Genomic DNA, 5892 nt, shown 5'->3' on the forward strand with positions numbered 1-5892 from the left:
AAAATGTATGTTACTTTTACTTGCTTTGCAGAATAATGCTCTAATCTGACTTTAGGGGCTGGTCAAAGACCACTGAGGCATGAGGGTCAGTGTTGTGTAACATTCCCTGTTTTTTGAGGTCTTACTAGGTAGTGCAGCCTGGCCTTGAACTCATTATGTAGTCTGGGCTGGACTCATGATCCTCCTGCCTCAGGCTCCCCAGTGCTGGGGTTATAGAGGCTATCATCACACACAGCTTGGTCTAGTCTTTGTAAATGGGGTTTGGAGAGTATTCATTTAAGTGCAGGGAGTTGCAAACAAATCTTTGTGTTTGGAAAGTGGGGCCTTCCTTTCAATTGTCCAAGATTTGCTTTTCTGTGGTTTCCATTCCCAGAAACATCCAACTATTAGCTTCAGTAATAGTTAAGTCCGGGTCCTGTGTAGTTAGGTGCCCAGATAATCCCTGGGCAGAGCTACCTTAGCACCCTTCATTTTAAGTGAGGACACACTGTAGCAGCAACCCCCGTACCCCTTACTTCAGCCCCCACCCAAAGAATGCAAGCCACAGGGAGTGAGAGGGTCAGAGCTATTTCAGGCACAGGCCTGAGCAGGCATCAGAGTCTAGTGTTCCGGGCGGGGGAGGGGAGGAGAGTTAAGGCTGCACTAGCCAAGGCTCCAGATGGGCCAGCTCTCTAACCCCATGTCCTGACATCAGTTTCCCTATCCATGTAAGGCCTTTGTCCTTCGCAATTCGGAAGCCTTCTTGATTTTAAGGTAATTTTGGAGGGTCGAAGGCAGCTGACGGGTGACTAGTTGTGGTTGGGCAGTTGTGAGGGCCTATTTCAGATTATTATTATTATTATTATTATTACTACGGTGCTGGGGATCGAATTCAGGGCTTCGCGCATGCTAGGTAAACGTTCCACAACTGAGCTGCCTACCCAGCCCCTGGGGTGACTCTTTAATGCCCGTGGCCTTGAAGTTGAGTGGAGCACCCCTTCCCACCTCCTACCCTAGAAGGTTTCTAGGGGCAGAACTGACCGGGGCGTGTCACCCGCTAGACCAAGGCAAGCCCGGGGGCGTGGCTTCCACGACGGGCGTGGCCTTCCGGGGGCATGGCAGGCCAATGAGCAGAGCGGTGCGGGCGGGGGCGGGGCCTGAACGCGGGTGCGGCGCGCTGCGGAGCGGCAGACGCAGGCTGGAGCGGGCGGCGCGCGGACGACCGGTCGGCGCCGCGCGAAGCTGGCCGTGGGATTGGCTACGGCACTCGCGTGTCAGGCGGTTGCTAGGCTCCGGCCGCGCGCCCCGCCCTCGCGCTCGGCGCCCTCTCACCGCTCGGTACGTGCTCGCGCGGAGGCTGCGGCGCGCGGCTGGCGCTCCTGGGCTTTGGGGGAGGCAGTGGCGGTAGCCTCGCGCTGATTTCCCGGGGGAGCGGCGTCGTCGGCGTCCTGGGGCCGGAAAGAGTGAACACCTGTCGCGGCCCGCACGCCGCGCTTGGTGAGTGGCGGTCCGCCTTCGCCGCTGTGCCTGGTTGCTTGGGCCCCGGTCTCCTCTGCTGCCGGCCGAGCCATTCGCAGAACACCTGCTGCTGCTAGCTTTCGGCCCGCGGCGGGGACACGGCCGCGGACGTCCTTGCGGTTGAGGAGGCGGCGATGCTTAGCGGAGCCATTCCTTGTTCTGGGTCCTGCGGTCTGAGGTTTCGAGCGCTCGGGGGTGAGGCCCGGACTTCGCGCAGCGGCGGTGGGCCCGGCTTTAGCTTGGCCCGCGCGCCCTCCCTGGCGGGTGCGGCCTTCGGGCTGCCTCCAGGCTTCCATCGGGGGTTGCGGCCCAGTAGAGCTGGATTCAGACTCCAGGGCGTCGAACCCCTTTTGGGGCTGAGAAGGGTGCCGCCCCGCCCCTGGCGCTGGCTCAGCTCCGTGCTTTTGGGGTCCCTCCTAGCACAGCTTCTTTGGAAGCCTGTTTAACTACCTTTAAACTTGGTATTTGGAAGACTAGGTTCACTCCTATGTTTAGAAAATATCCTTAGCGGAAACGCTGTAAAGGCTCAGACCTTTTTACCATAAATTCCAAGTTAATTTTACAAACTAAGTTGATGATTTAAAATGCATCTTTTAATCTCTACAACTTGTGATGATGTTAGATTTGTAGATTTAGTTACTTTAGAATGAGTTTTTATGGTGGTGATGTAGAAGTTTTTGACTGATCTAGTAGGAGTCTGGGACAGTACCATTATAGTTTAGAGTTCTAACTTAAGAGTTCTGCCTGCTGTTTCCCTAAATAAGCTAGCAGAAGTAGTTCTTGGCACAGAAGCCAGGCTCTTTGAAGTGAAGGTGGTGTTTATTGGACATAAGTTTAGATAAAGAGTTGGATGTGCTTCCAGGTGTTTTGGAAAGTATAGATGGGATATTGTAATTTCGTCAGGTGGTGTTATGCTTAGTGTTGTTCAGAGACAAGGTAATTCTGGAATGTTCTTGTTCTAAAAAAGAATTCGACCTTAACGCATTTTGGAGGCGTAAAAATTCATAGTTTGTATATGAGAATCGAACTTTTTTTTTTTAGAATTTGAAGCTTATGGTCTACATGCTTAAAGGAGGTTGAGTATCTGTTTCTTGGAAAAATCAGATTCCAGTAGGGAGTTAGATGTGTCATGTAAGCCTATTCAAGGCCTTTGGGATACTGTATCCCCCCCCCATTGGGGATTGAACTGAGGCCCTTGTGCTTGCCAGGCAGGGATACTGTATAAAGGTAAGAGTAAGCTGCATTATGCAGACAGCAAACATCTCTTTGGAACATGAAAGTGTGTTTCTGTTCAAAGAAGCAGAGGGCAAGTCTTTGCTGTTCTAAAAAAACTGATTTGGCAAAATGCACTTATTTAGAAAATATTTAGTTTCACTACTTGTTAAAATCTGTAGATCTATATAAAAAGGGTTTGGTTTTGACCTTAAGTAATTCATTTGAAGGGGAGGCAGTAGCAACCAGAGAATCCATGATTAATAGTTCCTGTGTGAACCTTAAAAAAAAAAGTTTCTGTGTAGTCCACAAAATGTGCTTACAAGTTAGCCAGAAGAGAGAGGATTTCTGAACTGGGTCCTTCAAGACCAGCAGGAATTAGCTGGGGGACATCAAGGCCTGGACATGGACACATGTACATGGGCACCTAAAATAGTGCCTGGGAGTTCTCCAGTTTGACAGGTGGGAGTTTTGGGCCTTCCTTATGCTCATGAGTTCCAAGTTCACACTCTGGGGTGCAGGAACCTGGGAATGCTTTTAATCAGCACAGTGGCACAATCCAAACCTATGCTGAGAAAGATATTGCCTGTGGCCACTTAGGGAATGGCAGGAGGGAAGGGGGTCAGGACCTTTGTAGTCTTCCAAGAAGTGGGAGGAGGAGCTCTCTGAGAAGGGAGACTATAAAGATAGTGGAAAAGGAGGAGTCTCTAGTGAGGAATGTGTGGGCTGGAAGCCTAAGCCTGGTAGGATTTAACCACCTTTTCTAACCTCTTTTGGGGTTGGAGGTGCAGTGCATTGGTAGAATGCTGGCCTAGCTTGTGCAAGGCCCTGCATTCCATCCCCCCAAAACACCCCCTAAAACAACAACAAAAACCCAACCTCTTTTGAATGCTGCATGTGGTGGCTCACAAATTTGCTGATGTCTGTTAAGCATCGAAAATGGTATGATTGGGAGGGACCCTAGCGCCTACTTAGACTGGAGTTCAGGCCTAGGAAAGGAGAAGGTCTAGATATTTGATTGTTGACAACTTATCTTCTACTTCAGCCTGGAGCACTGCATTTCTTTTTGGACATAGCAGGTGTCTCAACTTTTGAGAGTAGATATGTTTGTCCTTGATGAGGCAGATAAATGCATTTTCAGTCCTTTCTTTACAGTTATTGCAGACCTTCCTGCTCCTGCTTCCACTCCTACTCTCTAGATTGGTGCCATGGTGGACCTCCATAGTTGCCTTTGAGGGCCTTTTTTGGTACTTCGTACTATTCTAATGCACAGTGGACACCTTTCTACTGGCTGAGGAAGCTGAGTAACACAAGAAGGAATGTACGGGGCCGGGGAGATGGCTCAGTAGAATAAGTGCTTCCCTGGCAAGTGCAGGGACCTGAGTTCAATCCCTGGTTCTGGGGGGGAAAAAAGGGGATTATACTCAAGGTCATATAATAGTCATATGGCGGAGCCAGGGTTTGAATCCAAGTTAAACATTTTTTGTGGGGGAGGAACTGAGGATTGAACCCTGGGCCTTCACACTGAGTTATACCCCTGCCTCTTTTTCTGTTTTTTTAATTTTATTTTTTTTTATTTTGAGAGAGAGTCTTGATAAGGCATTAAGTTGCCCAGGCTGGGATCAAACTTGTGATCTTCCTGTTTCAGCCCCTTGAGTTTGGGGATTACAGGTGTGTGTTACTATATCCAGCTAAGGTTAAAAGATTTAACTGTTTGTACCTATCTGCATTTATGTTCCTTCAGACTGAAAATAATAGTCTCAGCTGGTCTTCCCAAGCCCAGCTGTCTTTTTTTTTTTGGAAGAACCGGGGATTGAACTCAGGCCCTTGTGCTTGCCAGGGAAGTGCTTATTCCACTGAGCAGTCTCCTCGGGCCCCCCCAAGCCCAACTGTCTAAGGGCCTTTTTTTTTTTTTTTTTTTTTTCCAGAACTGGGGATTGAACTCAGGCCCCTGCACTTGCCAGGCAAGCACTTATTCTACTGAGCTGTTTCCCCAGCCCCCAAATGTCTAATGATAGGTGTAAAACTGGAAGATATGGAGAGGTGGTAAGGGGTTCCATAAAGATCTTGGGGCTGTGTGTATGAGGAGCTGTTCCCCAAAACTACGGCTTATCAGAACTTTTCTAGACCCCATACTGGGGACCATGTTGAAGCAGTCAAATGCTCCTGGGTTTGAGGGCAGAGTAGGAGAACAAACTTGAGGGAAGGACTACATTTGAACTGAACCTTTTTTTTTTTTTTTTTTCTCGGAACCGGGCTTTTGAACTCAGGCCCTTGTGCTTGCCAGATAAGCGCTTACTCCACTGAGCCATCTCCGTGGCCCTGAACTGAACCTTCCGGAAGAGTTAGTGTTTTGTATTTTTTTTTTTTTTTGCAGAACTGGGTTTGAACTCAGGCCTTTGCGCTTGCCAGGGAAGCGCTTATTCCACTGAGCCATCTCCCCAGCCCCGAGTTAGTGGTTTGATTGGTGAGATTTCTCTCAGGGAGGTCATCACTAGTAGCAAAAGTGATATGCAGAGGCAGAGGGTGAGAGGAAGAACACTAGGCATCTTTATTGGATATTCTGGAAGGAAGGATGGGTTTGGGCTAGAATGCCGCATGGAGGAGGATGGAGTTATGCAGGAATAGGGAACCTTCTGAAGTATCAGGATACAGCTGTGAGGGTATTAACTGTTTTTATTTTTTGTGTTGTTTTGGCGGAACCAGAGATTGAACTCAGGCCTTTGCCAGGGAAGTGCTTCTTCTACTGAGCCATCTCCCCAGCCCAGGGAATTAATTCTTTTTTTTTTTTTTTTTTTGGAACCGGGGATTGAACTCAGGCCCTTGCACTTGCCAGGGAAGTGCTTATTCCACTGAGCCACTCCCCGGCCCCCCAGGGTATTAACTCTTGATGTTAAAACTGAATCTTCAATGTGAGTGTGGGAGCAGCCCTGGATTGTAGGCATATGGATCACTGATGGTGAGACAGTAGACTTGAACGAGGACAGTGGTCAGCAGTGAGGTGGAGCCTTCTTTGGAGATGAATGAGTTCTGTAGATGTTAGGGGCCTACTGTCAAATGGAAGGAACAGGATGTGACAGAAGAGGAAGATACAGTAACATTGGCCTAGTGAGGAAGGCTTGACTCTGGGCTGTCCTGAGTGAGACAGAGACAGACAGAAAACAGAGAGACAGAGATGGAGAT

General features: G+C 49.1%; 1 protein-coding gene across 2 annotated transcripts in view; it reads left to right on the plus strand.

Moving 5' to 3' along the window:
- The first annotated feature begins 1174 nt into the window (after nucleotides 1-1174).
- The window catches only part of Dag1 (dystroglycan 1), a 101321-nt gene continuing 96603 nt past the window's right edge, over nucleotides 1175-5892 (plus strand). Inside the window, exon 1 of one of the 2 annotated variants that reach the window (XM_004625097.3) lies at nucleotides 1175-1476. The gene's annotated coding sequence lies outside the window, so the exon portion shown is untranslated. The remainder of the gene's footprint in view (nucleotides 1477-5892) is intronic. The other variant, XM_004625099.3, reaches the window with a different exon arrangement.

Source organism: Octodon degus, unplaced genomic scaffold (assembly GCF_000260255.1).
Source record: "Octodon degus isolate 3935 unplaced genomic scaffold, OctDeg1.0 scaffold00008, whole genome shotgun sequence".
Taxonomy (NCBI): domain Eukaryota; kingdom Metazoa; phylum Chordata; class Mammalia; order Rodentia; family Octodontidae; genus Octodon; species Octodon degus.